Genomic DNA, 21486 nt, shown 5'->3' with positions numbered 1-21486 from the left:
AGTCTTTTATCCGTTTCCAAATATTGTTTGTGGAAGTTGATTAATATCAGATGTTGACACGAGAGGAATCTTATTATTTTTATTCTAATAAACGTTTAATATTTGGACAGTTAGATATATTATATTGTTAATAAATTATTACTTTATTGGTTTATAAAGAAAAATAAATTAGCATTTTTTTAAACTAGAAATTATTCGCATGGAATATATAATATTTAATGACTCATATCATGATGTACGCATAGCGTTGCGAGAATTTTAAATGTCAGTAATGTCCAATACTTGCATACAATTTTAATATTAGTATTAATAGTAAAATATGATTATGTCAGATATACTATATTTTATCTAGCAGGATAGAAAGGACAGGACATAAATATCTCTGTATTATTTTTCAAAAATATTAAAATTGAAAACCATAAAAATTAAGTGTTTTTCTGACAAAGAACTAGAGCTATAAAACAATTGTTGCTTTAAGATTTTTGAAACACGCTTTAATAAATTCGAGCCTTATAATCGAGTTTATATAGAAGATTATTGTGTAACTTGTTGCCTTAATTCATTATTTTTTAATAATTGAATAATGATTCAACTGTACATTAATCCATAATTCTAATAATATCAAGAGTACAATTAGAAAAGAGTAGAAGCCACATTAATTTTCATCGAGTATTAATATAATTATTTTATACATTCAAATAGCGGCTAATTAATAATTTCGATGCTATTGATTTATTTTCAGCGTATTGTACGCTGTAACATTATCTCTGATCTATTACGCACAAATATTTTGGATCATGTTACTTACCGCAGTAAACACAATTTGTTACTTTACGCAACTGTCGAGTGTACATTTAGATCTACGCATACATACACGATTCATAAAAAATGATTACATCTTGATTGCCATCTTCACGAATAAAATCCAAATTTTGCGATTAGAAGCAATAGAATGTGCCTTTACATAAAGATTTTAGAAGATTTCTGTTGCAAAATTACGCAATTAATTATAATAAAATCCCTTACTTTCCGTTTTTGAACTTATTATGAAAATCTTACGTAGAAATGTTTGACTTGATCGGGAACTTATTTATGTAATTGAATTAAATTAAAAAACTTTTTACTTAATGAAAGAACTGTTATTAAATTATATGCGTTTAATTATTTGCTTAAATAAATTAAGATATTTAATAAAATAGGGAGTAAAATTTACTTAACAAATTGTATAAGAAGACCTATACATATATATATAATCAGTTACTTTATTTTATAACTGATATAAATAGTCGCAAAATGATGACAATTTCTTATATAAGTATCTTTTAATAGAACTTTACATTTTAAAAATAAACGTCGGGATGAAGTAATTTTTATTACGAAACGTCACACTCTCGCTTCCGGCAGAAAATAGCATTTGTGTCTATTTTTTGCAAATTGAATGAAACTCGATCGAAATGTATTTCTGTTTCGCCGTATACATGCGTAATAGATTTCTTTCGCGTTGTAGGTGTACGTCGAGTTGTCCATTGTCTCTTGTTGCTCTCTCACAGCGGAAATCGATCGCACTTCGGAGTCGACGCCGGACTGAAATTCTGATTACCCTCGTATATTCGTGCGGCTCCATTCTGGAAAGGTATTCTCGGCGCGACGTTTCTCTCCCCTTCCTCCCCTAGCTGTGGTTTTCATTCGCACAATCATTTTCGAGTTGGGTGTCGGCAACGACGCGGTAGATTGCATCGTTTACCGAAGTCCTTTCAAACCGCAAGTTTAGCATGCTTAACGGGAACTGCGAACTGCGAACTGCGAACTTCGCGCACGTGCGCACCTTTAAGACCAACCGACGGCGCGGCGCGGCGAGGCGAGTCGCAAAGACCGCGTTAAAGACTGTCCGTTAATAAAACACGAGATCAATTTCACCGAGATCTAATCACTCCAGATTACGTCGCAGAAAGCAATCCCGAGATGCCATCCGAGACGCCGCGAATCCCTTTAATAACTTAAAATTACATTGCATTTTGTCATCCTGCACTCAGCACTGTTTAGAAGCTCGAGTTAAAGTTGCTCTTATCCCTCTCAACTGGCTAATATAAACTAATATTGAGTTTCGTGTAAACTTTAAGGGGAAATCATATGTTCCGTGGTGTACGGAAGACGCAAGTAGGAGCTACTACGGTGGGAAGTTTCTATATAAGATAACGATATCTCAGATAGCTGTACGCGCGTTCGTCTAAAACTTGAATTGACTTTTTCAAGTAGTAGTTAGTCTGACGCTCTTAGGGGAGTGCAATGCTATCAAATTCGAAATTTACCAGCGAGAAGCGATTCTCGAAAATCTTCTTCTCGCTCGCGGATGTTGCAAACTAACAAAGTTACAGTTCCGTTAATCAATCGACAATCGATCATCCCTGACAATTAATAAAGACACGACGGGCATTTCATGTTACACTTAAAAACTGTCTTCGAAATATCGCGATATTTTAACCATAAAAATTACACGGTATTCAGAAGTTGGATCTTAATTTTCTCATTAGGAAATTTTTAATCTTAAATGCAAAGGATTGACGCGAGCGCATTAACATCGTAATGACCTTCATCATCTTTATCATTATTTCCGCCACTTAACTGTCCCGTCTTATTTTTATTGCGCACTTATTAGTATCCATTAGCCGCTTTGTAATATGCATTTAAGTTTATTGTCCTTTTAATTTTCACACGAATTTGCAACTTTATAAAGGCTCGTGAGCACCCTTTGGCACTATCTCAACGTCAATCTATTATCTCGCGGCCTGCCGAAAGTTACTTTACGTAGCACCACATAGTCTACATAACTTTTGACACTTTGAATTTGTTACGTAATGCTGCCAAGTCTCACTGTTCATTTTTCTTTTCGAAGTAAGTGCAAATTATATGCCCATCATTCGTAGTGAAGCGGCAGTTAGAATCAGTAATTAGCAATTATTCGCACGAACGATAAGAGAAGTCGGCGCCGTTTGAGCTCTTGGTTTCCTGCCAAGCAGTTTCGATAAATTGCGGCACTCCCGCTTCGTAAAACAATACGGACCTAAATTGGAAAAGAGCACGAACACATTTGCATTCACGAGGAATGGTCTGACTTTCAAATGGTAAAATTGGATAATTAAATTATTAGACTTCTTTTTGTGCTACTGGCATTACAATACTAATTTGCATTATCAATTTGAATTAACATTTTTAGATATTAATCTGTTTTTATGCTTCGTTAAGATGTAACACGTAGTAGAAGAAATTGAAGCTCGTTGACCAACTTTACAATTTTAAACAGGCAAAAATAGAGAGATTTATCGAAAAAGCAGATTTTATATCAGTTACTAGATATATTAAGTTACTTAATAATATCTGATTAATAAAAATAAGTGAAAACTGATAACTGAAATAAGATGTTTTAATGTTTCTCAAATTTCTTATCTATCAAATAGCTCTATGGAGATAGATTGACTGTAATATTGTTGAGTCAAGAAATAATAAAAGGTCATTAATATTAAACTTTCTAAAGCAACACTCTTTTTGAAAATTAAGTATTGTACTGTATTAATATTGATAAAAATAGTTCTTAAATTTGTGACTTTTTTGATATAAAATAAAATCCGTTAAAAATGGATTCTTCAAAAGCAAGAATAAATATTGCATAATCTTTTTTTATAAGTTGTAAAATTTAAACAATAGTGAATACGTTATTGGCTATATTAGATTATTATACATGTTTTTAACTTCTTTAAACCGTTTTGTTTATATTTTTTTGTATTTTCTCATGATGCAATATGAAACGTACAATCATGGAATGTAAACCGATACATATACAGATACAGATCTCTATTACTGAAAACAAAATCATAGATGCATGTGTGTGATCTATTCTTTTTAGAATATCATTTTATTTTAAATAAATTGTCCATTTTTGAAATAAATTGCTTTCATTTTTAGTGCTTAAATTTTAAAAATATTTGTTATATAAAATAAATCAATATTGGAATATTTTATCTTTTTGTATTTTATAAAAAAAACCAGCAGAAATGTAAAAAAATAATAGTGAATAGATTTGCACTTTGACACAGCTTCTATACGAAAACTTTCTTTATTGATATATAGAAGAAAATAATCTTCAGTCAAGTGCTTCCTACAACATTCCTAAAGAGAAGCGAAAATCAGGAATACAAGTTCTCAATGAAAGGGGTCAGTTATTAATTGCAATCTTAATTATATATTGCGCAAAGCGCTATACCTCGTAATTGCTAATTAGATTAATTCTGTCAGCGAATTGTAGAGAAGTGTGCTTCAGACATCTGTTGCGCGACGCGCGACACAGTGTCGCCCTGTAACGATCGCAGTAAATTGCGACGTGGCTCAGTCACGCCAGGATAGCTTGAGTGATGAGCCGCTGGTAGACGGCTCATTGTTAGGAAAGATCGCAACGCGATAACGCTATCGGACCGCGTTAGTGTAACGCTTCGTTAACATCTTCTGTGCTAGAAAATCACGAACCGTTCGTATAAAAAAAAAACGTTAGGCAAAATGTATCATCTGGTCTTTCCAATTCATTTTTCGTGAAGAAATGTAAGTGCGAATAATTGCATTTAGTTTTGCGAAACAATGAATAATAAATAATTTTTTGGTAAATAATTATCGTAATTAAAAATTTCTTTTAGAATTATCTTTAACATCTTAACATCTGTCTTTGATCTTTCAAATATTTGGATATTTTGCAAATCAATTTAGTAACCTTCACTGCAATGTTATACTAATACAACTTGTAAAATAAACTTCTTCACGTACTTTTTTCTTACTTACTTCACGACGAAAGTTTGACTTGGGGATCATTTATTAATTAGAGTTTAAAAAAAGTCGCGTTTGATTATCATTGAATAATATCTGCTATGTGACATAACTGCAAAGTTCTACGTTTTCATCAGGAATATTCAATTAGTGCAATGAAAAAGATTGATATCCTTTTCATATTGAAAAAATATATCAAATGTTATTACTGATATCCGTGACAGAACGATATACTATATCAAGACATTTTCGTATATTTCGGAGCACCGGCTTCCATCAGTTGAAATATTGAAGATTTATGGTACGATATGCCGGCAAGAGATAGATTCTGGAATATCTCTCTGCAAGCTTCTATCTTTTTCGAGTTGCGAAATAACTTTTATGCAGGGCAGAGCCGCCTCCTCGGCAGACTATAATTTTCATCCTACCTAGCTTCTGGTAAAATTTGAGTTTCTTATTAGATTTATTCTAGTCGGGCTCAGAACACTTGGTGTTGAATAAAGAAGGTTGTCGTATTATAATTTCCGTACTCTCTCACAATTCTTAGGAATTTTATGATACTAACCTACGGAGCACGTCTTGAAGAATCGTGACTTTATGGTAAATTGTGATACTTTTATAATATAAGAAAAAATTTTTGTAAAGAATTAAAATAATATTAAAATTTTAGTTTTCCTTTCTTTCTCTCTCTTTCATGTTTACCTTTATGAAATTTCTTTATGTATTTATTACTTTTTATATCAATGCGCGCGCGCGCGCGCGCGTGTGTGTGTGTGTGTTTTATAAGAGTAGAACATGAAAAATGTTGAAATCTGTTTTAAAGTTATTCTAATTGCAAAATAATAAATGAGGGAATGCCATTAAATTAACACGCGCCGCCGAAGTAACTCCGACTTGTTTCATCGCGGGAACTCCAGCCACCAATTAATTTCCTAAAGACTCGATTCCGTGGATGCTGATTAAAGTACATTTCAAGCTTAGCCTGCGCAGTCCAATCTCACGTCGGACATGCAGCAATTAGTTGAGAATATAAATCCGAATTAATCTCGAACTTTGAATTGACGACGCATTGCACATAACAGGCGGTTTCTCAAGTAACAAATAAGTTTATATCAGCGGAAGTGCATTTTGATGTATATCGCTGATATATGTATATATTTTTTTTTTCACGCTCACACGTAGAATACGTTGCAATGTAATTATTCTTGTCTCCCTTCATTCTGTGTATATGTAGAAAATTTTTAAAAATGCGTTGCTCTTTCTGCGCCGACTAAGTTTAAATTTTATTTTTTACGATCTTTTATAAATGTTAAGTTATATTCTCTGTAATATTATATACTTTGGTAATTACGGTATACTTTATATTTATTATGGCACATATACGTAGTTTGATAGTGCAGAATATTCACGATTTTTTAAAGTACGGCGTTTCTTTGTGAACAAGAACGTGGCAATGAATTGTCCCTTTCGCGACAACTTTGTTAAATGAAAAATGATCCTTCTTGTTGTTATGTTCGCTTTTGCTTTACTAGCTTTTGTACTTATTTCTTTTATACTTATGATAGATTTTGACACGCAATCGTTTCTTTAGAATTAATGGTTAAATACTGTTTCCAAATGCTTTAAGATTAATTTTTAAATATTTTATTATTAAAAATATTTTACTCGATAAACTTTAAATATATATTAATAGAAATGTAAATAGTATGACGTAAAAAAAATTACATTTAGTTATTTGCTAAAAAAAACTTTATTATAATACTAAAATACACAAATATTTTATGAATAAAATATATTATAACAATTATTAACAGTTTAATTAGCCGATTATAATATTATATCTAATATTGTTATTTATTGAATTATTAATTCTAGAGGAGAAATTTTCATATCTCTTTTGAGCCTCATATAATTAACTTTATTTAGTTTTATAGGGAAAACATATTTACATATTAAATAATGATCGAATAATAATTTATCACGAAATATTATCTCTGATTAAATTCCAACACAATTTTTAATATATTTTTAGAAGGTGTTAATTCTATTTGTTACAAACAAGTTGAATTAGTTTATCAAAATTTTACTCAAAATTTGCTTGTCCCATCTCCAAACTATACAGAGATGATTTATCTACACATAGTGTGACAAAATTTTATTGATGAAAAATAACTGGAAAACTCTCTTTTTACGCTTTTTGTTTCTCGCAGTCTGTACCATAAGTCAAATATGTATGTAGGCGTATTTGTAAACATTAACGTGCATACACAAGGCCGCATTGTTAAACTAACACACAAATTTAAACATACGGGCCATGTTATAAAAAGAATGAAAAGTTTTATAATGCCGGCCAACAACTGATTGACTTTATTTCGGTAGTCGACTGTGAGTCAGCAGTTCATTTGAGGATAATTCGCACAGCTCGGAAACGCGTTAAAAGCAGTGACGCCGTTGCATAATTTCTCGGAAAAAAAGTCATTTCCTTTGTGCGCTGTGTTTAAAATTCGAGCATACTTGTACTGTCGCGTTTAACACGGCGACATACACACCTACACGGAGTAAAATTTTTTTTTAATTCCGTTGCGTAGGACGTACATTACTAACAAAAAATTAAAAATAAAAGACATAAAGAGAAAACTATATATTACTATATACGTTATGTATTACCGCAGAATTAATTATCTGTGATTAAACTCTGACATCATACACTCGCGCCATTTCTAAAGACGTTTCAAGGTGAATTGTTTGAATGTAATACTTTAATAAACATTATTCAATCGATTTTTTCGATACTGACGTAAAAGTCGATTTCAGTATAAATCGGTATCAGAGATATTCTAAATATTAGACTAATTTCTCCATCAGGTGTTTTTTCTTTTTAAGGTGTAATACATGAAAAGCGAATAAAAATGTGCGAATCGTCGCGCTATAATGTTTATTGCCCATTCATAAACGCGCTCCCGATTTCTCGAACGAGTTGCGTGTGTTGCTCAGGCTATAAAACTCGCGAGCTCGCGGGTACAATATATTCAGGCCAGCTTTTATTTCGATTAGCTTCTTCGGGAATGCATTTCACTTTACGAGAGTTACCGCCTCCGTCGTTCCAGATTTACGTTTCTCCGGTTTCCTTCAAATTATTCTACGATTTACACCACGAATGCAATAATATTCTCTAAATCAGTCGTTCACAACTGATGCAATCGTAAATTAGTTATGCGTTTATCTTTTATTAAAATAACGATGACTCCTGACTTTAAAATCAATATAGTTTATATTAAATGTTTTGTATGTATGTATATGTGTATATACATATATATATTAAGTAGCAAAAAGTATAAATAAATATATAACGTACATACATATATAATGTACACACACACACACACGCGCGCGCGCAAAGTATATCATTATTGCTGAGCAACATTTTTGTTTTCAAGACTGCATATTATAATTTTATAATGTTTGTAGATTTTTTAACATTTACATTTATAAATATTATATTTATTGGTTTCTTTGAATTATCAATTACAAAAATTATAAAATTTAAAATCGTAAAATGGTTTAATTACCAGTAATCATCAAATGCATAATTTATGCGTATATAATTTGCACTGAGTTTGATATCTATATACTTTAATTGTAAATTGTAGCTTGAAATCGTGAAATTAAATATATTGGTTTCAATATAGTATCAAAATTTTAATTATTTTTTATATTTTTGTAAAATATAAATATTTGACAAAATATTAGATTCGCGATTAAAAAATTTCTAAGTTCGACATCTCTTTATTTGTAACCAATGATCTTGAAAATTCTCAGATTGGGTTATATGTAAACTAAATCATTTCTAATAATTTTTTTATAATCAGAAACGTAATAATGCTTTTGTAATCTTTTAAAAGTTTAAAATGTTGCATAATACAAAACGTATCCATAAATTTTTATAGTTTGTAATAAACTGTTAACGATTCGGAAAATTTTCATTCTGCGTTAACGATTCGGAAAATTTTCATCTTTAATCATGATAGAGAAGCTTGTTCGTTAGCTTTGTTGTGGAATGAGTTACGTGTATATACATGGGAATGGATAAACTTTGTGACCATGTTGCGGCCGCTTGTACATGACGTAATATAAGGATTAAAAGCATAGAATTGGTAACTTAATCATTTTACGCACATATCTTTCTGCGTCATTTAATAATTTTATGTTATCTTTATAAAAATACATGTGTAATTGCTTACTTTTTGTAAAATAAATAAATATAAGGGAAAATAAATATATAATATATAAGAAGACAAGAAAAAAAGAAAACAATACAAAAATAAAGTTCTATTTATAATACTTACATTATTTTATACATAATACTTACATTAATTTATACAGTTAAATTAAAGAATAAAATTAATAAATTTATACAGTTATTTTAATCGTCAGAATTAACTATAGATGAATGTTTACTTCGTCGATGGTTATATGTAATATTTATCGGATAGCTCTGAATTTAACGTTAGAGAATACTTAATGTCACTAATATTGGTATATATAATTTACCGATTAAATGTTCATGGACGAACATCGGTTTGATTACTGTCGCTTATGAAGGCATGAAATGCTATTATGCATATCATAGAGCGTGTGCGTTTACATGACATAGCTTTGCTAATAATTTAATCAATAATTTGAAAAAATTATATAAAATTATGTTATAAAATGAGATAAAATAAAGAAAAAGTATTATAAAGTGAGATAAAAAGATTAAAGAAATATATTATTAAAATATGCAATGCATAATTTAATTCAAAAATTTTAAACTAATAAATTATGAATTTTTGTGTAAAAAGTATGAATCCATTCTATTTATATTATATTTCTATTATTTTTTTGTGAATGTGTGTACCTAAAAAATAAAAAAGAGAATTTATTTATCGTAGTTATCGACAAAGTGAATGTTCATTTATTAGTAATTTTTAAATACATTTGTTTGCACATGTATTTATTGAAAATATTCTATATTTTTCAATATCACATTGTGTTAATATATGTCAAGGAATAATTATACAATAGCAAAGGGTCTAAAGGATAACTAACGGACAGTTTACGATCGAAATGATTCCGTTGCTATCAGTCGTAAGCTTGTGTGCCGAAGAATGTTAATTTCAGGTCAATCGATAATACGCAAACGATCGGTTGTGGTTGGCTGCGCAATGCGTTTTCGCCGCAATCTATCAGCAAATTAATCATTAGTCCTAATGTTTGCTGATACGGAATCTATATTTAGAATCTGTAATCGACATTGCGCATAATTATGTGTTAACGTATTTGTTCCTCACGTTGGCAGGTGCAAATAATAATGATTGTATAATTGTATACTTTATGTGTATACATAAACATATTATATACATATAAATATACATGTGCATATATATATATATATATATATATATAGATACACACACACACACACACACATATTATTTATTGTCTTAATATTTAAAGTATCCAACTAGAAATTGGATACACGTAAATTTTTTATATAGATTAAGTAAATAATGTAATTATGGTAATGGAACAATATTATATTAACAAACTGTAAAAAATATGTTTAAATTTTTTATTCTATTTTACGTAGAATGCTCTCTTTCAATAGCAAGTTTAGTTTGATCAATACTTAAGAAAATTACTTCCAAGTGTATTATAAGACAAATACAAACTTTAAAATGCATTTTTTTCGAAAAAAAAACTGTATTTATATTATTGATTGATTTATAAAATTAAAATTATCAGGCTAATTTGTATTTATTGATAAACAATTTATCGGGACTGATTCCTTTCACGCTATGAATCATACTCAAAAACGTATTAAGCGTAATGTTACAACGCGCAATTATCACCGATGTGACCATAGAAATACGTGGTTATGAGCTCGAACGTGTGCTTAATGTGATTTATAGTAGGAATATTTACGATTTTGAAAGGTGTTACACGAAAATAGGTCAGCGGGAATTTAATATCCCCATGAATGTAGTCACCGTCAGCATTTGCATAACATTGTCTGGTCTTAAACCTAAATCAATGCATGAGTAATTTTATGTAATTGACAGGAAATTATGGCTATTATAAGAGAAAGAGACATTTATATCAAAATTGCACGTATAGTTATTTTCAGCGATAATTATAATTATAACTCATAGTTGTAAATATAGCAGTTTTATTTCCATTTACTGAATTTGTCATCAAAATCGAATTTGCATGTGAATTTTAGATACTCATGGTGAATTATGAAATAGAAATAAAGCTGAAATCGCTTATTCAAAGTGGACAATGGACCGTAGAATCATACGGAAGAAAGAGCAGTCGCTGAAGCGACACAAATGTTATGTGACTCATACGCAACCGTCTGTGAAAATGTACGAAATGTGTGATCAGATAAGAAAATATATGAAATTATTTTTTTAAAAGTTATTAATTAAAAACGTAATAAGTCGTCTCCGTAGAAGGAGATGTATAAGTATATAAACTCAGATTTTTTAATTGTATTTAAATTTGCATTACTTTATCGAGAGTCTTAAAAATATACATGTACACAAGGCAAAAATATATTATATTGGTATTTGTGTGTATAATTAAAAATAACATTAATTTAATTACAGTATTAATAAAATGAATAATACTTTATTAAAACGAGAACATGACGTATTTGTTTCATTAGTACTATTGAATTATTAACAAGATTATTTTTTAATTAACAAGATTATTCTCAATTATACTAATGTCAGTACATTATTTTTTTGTCTTATAGACTATTAAATCGAGATATAAGTTAGAATATTGGAGAGGCAAAGCAAATCGAAGCGTGAGTGTGTGAGCTAACTGTCGATTTATTTTCAAATCTGTACAAGGAAAACGTATCCGCTCTCTTCGAAGTTCACAATCGAATCTGTGTGATGTGAAAGATTGTGATCAATTTGTTTTTCGTCCTTAATCTTCCTCGTGATCTAAAATATTTCTCTCTTCTATTATTTCTCTCTTTTCTCTTTTCTTTCTATTTCTTTTTCTTTGTCTGTTTAAACTTAATTTCTTTGTATCTGTGAAACAATCTCGAATCACCGGTTAATTATTATTTCGTTCGGAAATTAAAACTTTTTAAATCTATGTTTGACTATTATGATCTATATTCCCTCACGTTCAGCTATGAGTTGTGGCAACATAATCACTGTACAGAATTTAAATAAAATATAAACATACACTAAAAACACAAAGTAATATATTCAATAAGATATGTTATTGCGGGCTGCCAACTACAGATATATACTCAATACAATAATATATGCTATTGCAGTATCAACATTGTACTTGCATTAATGGCAAATATTATTGTATTGAATATTTTATGCAATTGGCAGCCCGCAATCACATATGTTATTGGCTATATTACATTTTTTTTGTGTAGTTGTAGTATTATGATTTTAACGATTCGTAATACACTAATTTTCGGTATTAAAAGTATAAAACAATTGAAAAATTTATAAAATATTCTCTCTTTTTTATCGCTTATTGGTTACATTTTCTAGTAAGAGAGAGTATTTTAAGCAAGTAAAATTTGTCTTCAATTGGGACGAAATTGTATCGTGTGAAATATGTGCAACAGAATCGATTTCTCTTGCACGGTGAATGCATTTTGTATTCAACTCACGAGGACTTATTGTTTCTCTCTCGCTAGTAGATTTAGTGAAAAACTCGTTGGAAAATATTGTTTATCTTTGGGCTTTTACCTGAAGCCGGTCGATCCGCTGAGCTTTGAATATTCTCGCTGGCTTAGGTTTCCGCATTCATTTTTGAGCCACGGATCTCTTACAATGATATAAAAGATTTTCTTTGCTACGTTGCGCGATTTGGAGACTGTAATTAAAACGAGAATTATTTATACCGAATGAATCAGAGCTGCAAATAAATGTCCATTAATTGCGCAAGAATAAATTATAAAAAAAGAAAACGCTTGGCGCGTAATTAGCGCATTGAGATGAAGTATCTTTCCAAATTATGTCATAACGTTAAATAATCGCTTTGAATTAATTTATATTCATCAACCGTTCGCCGCAAATGCTATAAACAGGATCATACTTGCTTGAATAAACACGAATGGAACACAGCGAACGCTTGTGTTCAGACCGAATCCGACGTTGGTTTTGCCGGCGTGTCTCTTCCTACAAAATAATCTCTCGATTTATCCGCGGTTGCCGTACAATTTAATTCTGCGTCCGGCAACGCGATTACATCACGCAATTAATCCCATATTCAGTGACGTAATATTCAATTTTCGCGAGTGTTAGCGCTTGCTTTACGATGTACGTTTGGGCCGCCTACATTTTTCGCATTATTGAATTTTCCAATTTTACAGTCCATTTTCCGCACTTCCGGCGACAACGTCGCAACATGTATCGGATAATTCGCTTGGAAGTTCAATGCCTCAAGAAATATCGAACGAGATGAACGTAAAGCTTTGGTCGCGAAGAGAAAAGTTACCTGATTAATGCGCATAACGATCAAATAAGCCGCGGAAGTCAATCGCGGTCAGTGATAAATTTAAATTCGAGTGTTGTGCATGATCGTAAATTTGATTCTTCTTGAAAACTTGAGGTAAATTTATTTTCATGAGAGGAAAAAAGCTTCTTCGGAATAGCGTCTCTCAATGCTGTAAAAGTAAAGCTGTAAAGCTGTGTGCTCTTGGGATTTTTCTCGATTATTCGCGAAAAGAATAAAGAAGTCTGAAGAAGAGGAGGAATAAAAAAATATGAAGCTCATACTTCCACGGATTTTTACGAATGCGTCTGCTTGCAAATGCGTCGCTGGCGATGAATACCCGCTTCATCGGATTCTTTTTCTCGTTCTTAACAAACAGGTGGCATTTTCGCGTGAGAAATTCGTTCTCGCAATTCCTTTTTCGTGCGGCGGCACATTGTTGAGCCGCTCGCGGTCGTTCTGGAAATAAAGATAGGTGTGCTCAAGTGACCCGTTAATAATACCTGTAATTTATGCAACCCTACGTGGCGCTATTTATCCTGTGTCACGTCGTTCGCGTTATCATGGCTTAACCCAAATACAGCCTTACACTTGGGGCGCCGCTGGTGACACTTACGCGGGGTGTGTGTTGGATGTTGTTTACGCTGTCGGACGTTACCCTGTTGTTTCCTGCCACATATCTATTTGCCGTTCTTTTTGGTATGGATTTTCCGCCACACTAAAAGAACGTTGTTAATTTGACTAGATTTTTCAACTTGATTAAATTCCTTTAATTCAAGTATTTATATATTTCAGTAAAAAAAAATATATATATATGTATATATAGTTGAATTAAAGTTTAAGTGTTTTATGTATTTAAGTTAAATGTATTATTACCTGAATTGAACAAATTTAATCAAGTTGAAAAATTTTGTCAAATTAATAACATTCTTTTCTTGGTCGCGACGTTTCTAAAAAAAGAAACGTGAAAATAACTGTCTGGCAGACGACAAATCGCGGATCACATGTTGCGTGGGTGGTTTGTAAAAAGTTGTTGACCGAGTTTACCGAAGCTTCGATTTATCGCTTGAAATAAAGCCGATTCCTTGTCACGCCGACGCACTTTTGGGGCTTTAATAAAAGTGCGGGATGAAAAAGCTAGTGTATAGAATCCTTTTATCCATAGGAAGGGGGAATGAATTCTGTAGGCAAAGTGTTGCGACGGGGAGTTACAGCGTCAATTTATTCTAATGCTTCATCATGAAACTCTAATAATTATTACAACTACGGGATGGAAAATTTTAGCCGTATAGTAGTTACTCTCCCGCGGTAAACACGAGTGCAATTGGATTTTGGTGGAACTGGTTCAGCAGAGAACTGGTTCAGCAGAAATAGTTTTGCTTTTGTCGTATATAACATCCTGTAAAAGCTCGCGTTGCATCCGCGCCATAAATTTAATTTCAGAAGTTGAGATCGTTCCGACATCTCTAAAGGTTGCGAAGGGATTGAGACGCGCGTAATCGCATCTCTCACACACGTGTAACGTATGGATGCAACGAAATGGCGTCGGACGTCTATCTCCTCTTCCTCATCTTGACATGCAAGAACCACTTTGATATCGACCCGCACGCGGTCCAATTGGAGCGGCGAGGACGTTGGTTTCGGTGGTGTTTCGGCGACGGTATTATTCTTGTGACAGTGGTGGTGGTGGCAGTGGGAGACCCGTTGACCGTTGAACTCTTCCCAGTTTCTGGTTCTGATATTAATGCCGTGGACTAAGTGTCTTTTTCTTTTTCGAAAAGGGAAACGCTCCAGTTCTCTATCACAGACTGGCTTCTATGAACTTCCACTTCTTTCGACCTTTTTACACGTGATTAATGCCAAGATGGCTCTTCCAAGAATATAATTCATCGTCGTTGCGCTACGGATGCCTGATAATGGAAGCCCGCAATGTATACCTATACGTCGGGTGCTATCTCGAAGGGATGTGCAGTGAATTATTCGATCCGATTAATTGCGCCCAGGATTGATCACGCGTATTGGATGTAATACAGTTAACTGGAAAGGATAACCCGTAATTTATACCAAGAGCATCAAACTTAATCGGTTACTTTCAATGATCAATTAAAATGTAATTGACATTTAATTTTTATTATGTATCAGATTCAAATTCCGCATCACGTTTTGAAAAGTGTGTGGAGCGATTGAAATCATATGACGATCGGTATTTAAAATCAATTGTGTAAAATTTACTTCTTCCCTCACTTTTACACTATAATTTTAATATTGGCAAATACGTATGTACACGTCATGCGTGACCTCAATGTTGGCAGTGCACGTTATTAAGACAAAATCCCACTGCTGTATTGAATAAAAGATATTCGATGCGACTGCTATATGAATATTCGAATAACAACGTGATTCTAAAGCTTATAATATACATCGAAAAAACAGCGGGGCTTTGCATATTCTAGCGGGATGCTTCTCGGTTTATTACTGATTCATTCCACGTCGTCTCATGAGAATTCACGCAAAAAAAAATATATATATATAATATAATTCTCATCTTCGTGTAGAAATATAAAGTAAAATAATGAAATTGTACTGGCAATGCATCGAAAAAGAATCTTAATTTACGGATATTTTTTCAGAGAATATAAAGATGTACTTTAAATCAAATATCGCCGAACAAAAATTTACTCCAAGTCAAATCCTTGTAAAAGAAAAAAAAAGAAGAAAATATTGCTGTCATCCCCGTATTATTATTCGTTTCATATCGGTTGGAAAATTTCCACGTGAGACGCCGCTTCCAACGTGACTTACAAAATCCCATCGATTGTCGGAACACCCCCAGACATCAATACGTTCGCACGTCCGTAACGTCGTCGCACCTAACGTCCGGCTACATGGCATTTTCGCAGTCCCACGGGACTACGGCTAAGAGTCCCGCCGCCGCTGGAAATCGCTCGCGTTTCTGGTACTTCCACGCGCCCGACGCGTTCCGTAGGCGGTACACGTGCAAACGAATCTAACAACCGCCGTCACGTTGCGAAATCCATGATAGCCGCGTCCCGCGCACGTATCCGCCGGATGATTTGTGTGCCGTGAGACGCGATGAAATCTCGCGCGCGCGCGACGCCGAACGCGAAACGATCGGGGTGGACGCGGGACACGATTGCGCGGATCGTGCCGAGAGGATCGTGCGCGTGTACGTATGTATGTAAAGTGGAGCAACGACCGGCTCCGTGCTGTCGGGCTTCGTTGTATTGCACCGATCCAGTTTATACGGCGACGACGACCGCGTACAACGACGGCGACCTACCTACGTCGACGAGCAACATTGTTCGACGCGATTCTTTCCTCGCTTCCTCTTGGCTTCCCGCCCTTTTTTCCCCATTCTAAGTCTCCGGCGCCCCGTCGCGTACGACGTGGGGGCTGCTGGCACCATCTTTTCCCACCCCTCGGTATAGTGGTAGTAGTAGTCGTCGTCGTCGTCTTATTTCGTTCATCGACGATCGTCGGTCTTTCCGTTGAGCGATATGCAGGTCGCCGGCGAAGTCACGTACTTGCGTCTTGCCGTCGACGAGATAGCGCGGTTTACGTAACAATAATTTATCATTACCGACATAGATTTATTAAACCTAGATTTATTTCTGGAATATCTTCCAGAAATTTGGAGGAAAAATTACTTAAAAAAGGAATGGTAGATTTTTTTTACACTGGGTAATACTTTATTGTCGTTCTGCTGTCAACCTTTTTTTTCCTTTCTTTATGCCATAAATTAATAGATAATATCAATAAATTATATTTTATATTTATATATATATATATCTATAAGAATCTATATGAAATAATTTAAACGGTTGGCATAGTTAAAACACGTTCCATATTTTTCTTAAGTAGGGAGAAACGACAGATTTTAATTATAATACTTTATTGCGATTGCCAATATTAACTTAATTCTACTTAATTCTTACTTACATCACAGTAAATCACACAAATAATTTTATATAGAATGTGCATTTAATTCAAAGACGTACTTCTCATTAAAATCGTAATGAGTGTACCTGAATTACATTTGAGGCAAATGCGCACTATACCGTTAGTACGTATTCATTAGCAAATTCTCGCACTTAATTACAGCTTAATGCGTAGAAGCTAAGTGTGTAAATTAGCATAATATTCACATCCTACTAAATATCAGATGTTACAATAAAATTGTTTCAACAAATGTGATTATTTTACACAAACTACGCGCGTGACATTATTTTTATTCATCATTTTATAAATTGCTCCGAAATATGCTAAGCGTGTAGAAAAAAAGTTTAAGAATTTATGTTTTATAACTTTTAACAGGAATTATATTTGTGTTTTATCGGGATATCATTTCCATGTTAGAGCCAAATTCTTTTCTGTAGTCTTTTAATATTATGGTGAAATCTGTTCTCATACATTATCGACACAAGCTGCTGGCACCGTTGGAAAAGTCGCGTTTCCGTCACACGTTGGCGAAAGGCTACATTTACGGGTTTAAGGGATCCAAGGTAAATGTATGAGCTCAGCAGCTTGTGGGAAAAAGTTATTCAAAGAGAGAGAGAGAGAGAAAGAGAGAGAGAGAGTTCTCGTGGGATATTAAATACTTCTTTCGATGCTCGCTTTCTTTGTAAGCCGCAGCACAAAATAATTTTGTATATCTTATATTATGCTTTATTCATTCCCCATAATTTTTTATATAAAAATCTTTAAGTTCGTAAATTCTCTAACAAAATTAATAGAAAAATCTCTAATAAAATTAAGGGGACATTATAGCAACGTTAGTTTTACTAATCAAATTAACATGCGATATTAATGTAATAGTAAACAATATATAATTAATATATTTCTACAAATTAATTAAAAATTTTCAAACAAATTTTACTGTCATTCTAAAGCTCCTTGAATCTATTTTTAAAAGCACATTATTTCCTGTTATCTTGAGTTAAATTATGCTTATTTTATGCGTACAAAGTTTAAAATTTTTATATGAAGCAAATGTTGACGCTAGACATCAATAATAAAATTAATTTTTCATTTTTTTTTGTTTTTTGTATAAAATTGTCTACTGTGTTATTGTCTACCAAGGTACTGTGCTATTGTTTATACTTTAATTGTGAAGATTGAACACACACAATCACAATTTATTGTCATAAATAGATGCAAAATATAAAAAATAACGATAAAAATATAACTATTAAATTTATTACTAAAAAATGTAACCACGTTACTATTACATTTATAAGATTTATGATTTTATCTCAAGAATTCCGTCAATTTTTATCTCCCTTTTTCTCTCTCCCTCCCCCCCTCTCTCTCTCTTAATTCTATCAACAGAAAAATTACTTTATGTGAAAAATATCGCGTTTAATTTATAAAATAGACCTGTCGCCACCATCTTCTTAACTTATAATATACAAAATTTTTAAAGTATCTTGTATAAAATTAGAGTACACAGAAAAGATTATATGATTTAAATAAAGCTATTAGTACTATTTAAATAACTATTTTATATCAAATCAGTAACATTTATTACAAACAGTATAATATTTGTTTGTCTAACATAAATAAATTATTTTAATAGTTTATTTACGTTAGACAAACAAATATTATACTGTTTGTAATAAATGTTACTGATTTGATATAAAATAGGTATTTAAATAGTACTAATAGTTTTATTTAAATCATATAATCTTTTCTGTGTACTCCAATTTTATAAATAATTTTAATGTATTTAAAAATAAAACTTACAATATATTTATTAAAATAAAGTACTTATTTTTTTATTAGTGTATTAATTAAAAAAAATATTTTCTTAACAAAAATGTTCAAATGTAGAGGATATTACTGAACATATATATATATATATTAGTATAGCAAATTTTTTAATATTTCTCTTGCATTGCATACAGGGCTAAGGAAGTTACTTTTTAAAAGTTACTCGTTACCATGACTCATTATCAAAAAAGTAACCATTACTAGTTATCAATTTAAAAAATAACTGTTACCGTTATCATTACTTAAAAAATACTATTTTTCTACCTTTTAATAAAACAAAATTAAATTGAACATAAAATTTTCTAAAGTTTTTTTGTTAAAATATTAATATAAACACTACGAGTGACTTTTAAAAAGCAACTTCCTTAGCCCTGTATGCAATGCAAGAGAAATATTTACAAATTTGCTATAATAAAATGTTCACTTTGTCTCGTTCAGAATGTAAAAATAATACGTTGTCTAAACGCGACCATTTTTACGATGTCAAGTGTAGTTAACCTACTTGCTAAATCGGGCTTTATGCTTCTCAAGTATTATTTAGTTCCAAAAACGTTTTCGTTGGAAAGTATTCCCTTTGTATCTCGCCGCATCTCGCGAAAATAGAACGTGCTTGCGAAAAAGGTCGCCTGTTTACTATGTATGTAAAGGTCTTACAGGTTGTATTTACCGAAAGAATTTTTGCCTGGGATTAGCGATCCTGAAAAAATATAGGTTTTTCTGTTCAAAAATCAAGCACATACAATTGTGTCGTAAATAAATTGGAAAGTATTGCCAAGAAAACAGATATTTTACCTTTTATTAGATATTACCTAGAGATATTCTTTAATAAATAATTTAATATATCTACATATTTAATAAATTAATTTGATGATTTTTGAATAACATGGTAAATTGCTCAAAATTGCAAACAAATTAACGATCAATTATTAACTTGGTAGCATACGTTTTATATATACAATTAATATGAGTTTGTAACACAAATTTATTGCACATGTTCGAAATATAATACATGAATTAAGAGAAAATTTTATTGAAATTTTCCATCACATTAAATTATAAGTAATTTATGTACTTTGTGCATAACAATTTCCTTTTCTTTTATATGGAATTTAGAATTGGACCGTTTCAGAAATTCAATTTTAGTATAATTTTCTAAAAATTACTCCTTATTTCTACTATTGATATCTGTACGTGTCGTCTAGCTATATATCTTAGGAAAATCGCAATTTTCTTAATTTGGGATATCAATCTAAACCAATATAAGTTAAATGTAATAAAATGGAAAATATTTGTCTTAATGCAAAGTAATGATAGTGAAGTACTTTTTTGTAAGATTTTAAGTAAATTTTGTAAATGTAAGTTCCTACTAAAAATATATGATTGAATTATTGAAATTGTTATTACAATGCCTCAGCGTCGATATGATTCATAAAAAGGAACATTAAGAATACGTTTTAATCAGTTTTGATTAGTTTTAAAAATTTAAAGGGATTAAATTTATTATTATGATTCCCTAAAGTCCGAAGAGTAACATTGTCGCACATAAATAGGAAGATGAGAGATTCACAGCACGTTCGCCCGTATAATCCTCGTAATGATTCACGTGACAAATAAGAAGTCGTGCCTGGGGATTAACCCATATAACTCTAGTCCCCAAAGTACAATCCGATAAAGACATTCAGCGTAGAGTGATCCTTTACGATTTTGTGATCTGTTGCGCGAATCCTTTAGGATAAATCGTTATTAAAAGCTACATAAAATGAAAATCAAGAATGCTAATCCCTAATGAAAAGAAATTGTCTCCAGAAATTGTCTCAACTTATACGTATGACATTATTACATTATTTCCAGAGACGTTTTGATTTTTTCTATAGCTCTCTATGTGTAAATACAGGCACATCTTTGAATTAATCAAATCAATTAATGTAAACGAAACGTTCTTCTTAAAGTTAATTCAAATTGTTTCATTACGAAATTTATGTTGAAAAGAGTCTCTCAGTCTTTTTTCAACTAAAGGCCATTCGCGTATTTAATCAAGGCGACTGGATTTCATTTAAGAAATTGACGGTATGGCACGTAAACCCTCGGATATAAAATATCGCCACATTTACGTCACTGCGTGCTACTTATAAAACGAAACATTTACCCGCATTACTTTTCAGAATAATTTGAATATCGATTCGAGAGGTATCGCCCGCTCTTGCATAATGTTAGTAGTTTCCTGCGATATCTACACGACAAACGTTCACGTCTTCGTGATAATAAAAAACCGCTCGGCGAAAGCTTCCGTTGTGTTTCGCACTCAACCGTATAATAAAATAAAAAAAACACTTCTCCCATGTGAACGATATTACCGGAATAAGATTT

The 21486-nt window shown here is 31.9% G+C and overlaps 1 protein-coding gene and 1 long non-coding RNA gene across 3 annotated transcripts in view; one reads left to right on the top strand and one right to left on the bottom strand.

Moving 5' to 3' along the window:
* The window catches only part of LOC118644307, a 60660-nt gene that overhangs the window by 24207 nt on the left and 14967 nt on the right, over positions 1-21486 (bottom strand). The gene's annotated exons all lie outside the window — the stretch shown is intronic.
* The window catches only part of LOC105838583 (ras-related protein Rap-2a), a 31358-nt gene that overhangs the window by 551 nt on the left and 9321 nt on the right, over positions 1-21486 (top strand). The window contains exon 2 of one of the 2 annotated variants that reach the window (XM_036282541.1): positions 1508-1633. The exons of the other annotated variant lie outside the window; for it this stretch is intronic. The gene's annotated coding sequence lies outside the window, so the exon portion shown is untranslated. The remainder of the gene's footprint in view (positions 1-1507; positions 1634-21486) is intronic. 2 annotated transcript variants of the gene reach the window in all.

This window comes from Monomorium pharaonis, chromosome 2 (assembly GCF_013373865.1).
Source record: "Monomorium pharaonis isolate MP-MQ-018 chromosome 2, ASM1337386v2, whole genome shotgun sequence".
Classification (NCBI taxonomy): Eukaryota; Metazoa; Arthropoda; class Insecta; order Hymenoptera; family Formicidae; genus Monomorium; species Monomorium pharaonis.
This window is presented reverse-complemented; position numbering and strand designations above follow the sequence as displayed.